Source organism: Schistocerca piceifrons, unplaced genomic scaffold (genome assembly GCF_021461385.2).
Source record: "Schistocerca piceifrons isolate TAMUIC-IGC-003096 unplaced genomic scaffold, iqSchPice1.1 HiC_scaffold_589, whole genome shotgun sequence".
In the NCBI taxonomy this organism is placed as follows: Eukaryota; Metazoa; Arthropoda; class Insecta; order Orthoptera; family Acrididae; genus Schistocerca; species Schistocerca piceifrons.
The window spans coordinates 127,501-129,383 of NW_025728831.1; positions in this window are offsets into that span (position 1 = coordinate 127,501).

Sequence of the window (1,883 nt, forward strand, 5' to 3'; positions counted from 1 at the left end):
CGAGCGAGAGACGCGATCGCGTTGCTCACTGTACGGCGTCCGATACCGAGCCATCAGCATGTCGGTCCCCATGCGCGTTGCACTCGCACTCGCAGTCGCAAAAACGTGGGGCAAATATATTACGCGGAAGAGTTATAACAGACCGAGCCCCACTGCATGGGGGGAGTCTTTGTCACTAATGTACACAGATGGAACATTTTGGACTGGAACCAGATTACCCGTACACACGGCGCTGATTAGTAATCAATGCAGAGCCATCAAACTACAGCAAATATACACAACTGTCCGTATACATGCTGAAAGAGTCTGCCCAAAATGGGAACCACACGTCAGCCAGACACTCCTGATCACGCACCACTCTCTGCTTCTAACAGGCGCACATACAATATGTAAGCACCAGCATGGAACAACATCCAGTGCATCTTCTCCGCCACATTACACAATCCACACTATCACAACCAGACCAGGAGGTCCGTGCGGAAAATACAATATCCCAGCCTTTCGACATCCACCATTGCGCAGACCAGGCACCAACACCCACACATGTCCTATACAACGGTGCACCCAACATCACAATAGTACCTCCTGTCACAGCGCACAAACAATGACATGAGTCAAAGACACAGGTCTCACACAAGCATAGAATTGGAGCGCCGCCTCTAATAAGCCAAAGGTGCATCCTGACGTGACAAATCTGATCATGTCACAAGCATTCACTTACTATAATCACTATCAACGAACCTGCCGCCCCCGCCCCCCCCCCCCCTACACCTTTCCGTACAACAACGTGTAACCTAACCTAACCTAACCTAACCTATGTTGTACCTTAACCTAACCTATGTTGTACCTTAACCTAACCTATGTTGTACCTTAACCTAACCTATGTTGTACCTTAACCTAACCTATGTTGTACCTTAACCTAACCTATGTTGTACCTTAACCTAACCTATGTTGTACCTTAACCTAACCCATGTTGTACCTTAACCTAACCCATGTTGTACCTTAACCTAACCCATGTTGTACCTTAACCTAACCCATGTTGTACCTTAACCTAACCCATGTTGTACCTTAACCTAACCCATGTTGTGCCTCAACCTAACCCATGTTGTGCCTCAACCTAACCCATGTTGTGCCTCAACCTAACCCATGTTGTGCCTTAACCTAACCCATGTTGTGCCTCAACCTAACCCATGTTGTGCCTTAACCTAACCCATGTTGTGCCTTAACCTAACCCATGTTGTGCCTTAACCTAACCCATGTTGTGCCTTAACCTAACCCATGTTGTGCCTTAACCTAACCCATGTTGTGCCTTAACCTAACCCATGTTGTGCCTTAACCTAACCCATGTTGTGCCTTAACCTAACCCATGTTGTCGCCTTAACGTAACCCACGTTGTCGCCTAAACCTGCTCTGTAATTGTTATACGACTCGTTCAATTACTGTAGTGTTGCCCACCCGCAACCCTCGCAATATAGTTCGCTACTCGCACTGCCCGCACCCCTGTGTATCGCTTCATGTTAAACACCTTGCAAGTCTTGCTCACTTTCCACATGCTCCTGCTGTACACTGTAATGTGGATGGCAGCAGGACGTACATGCCGCCCCTCCCCACGTCCCCACCTTGCCCCCTGCCTTCGCAAGCTGGTTGGTGAGAAGTTTGCATGTTCAATGCCCTTCGCATGCGACGTACTCAGGCTACGTTGTGGTGCGGCCTGTGTCAACTGTCCGCTGATGTCGTACGCGTGAACCACAATCTGTACTGCACATTCGTCCTTATGTACTGAATGATACATCGTGGCACATGTGTGACCGCACAACGACTGCGCCCAAAAACGGCGGACCATACAGTGCAAATATTGTGCACGCAGCTACGTGTCGTCTCCC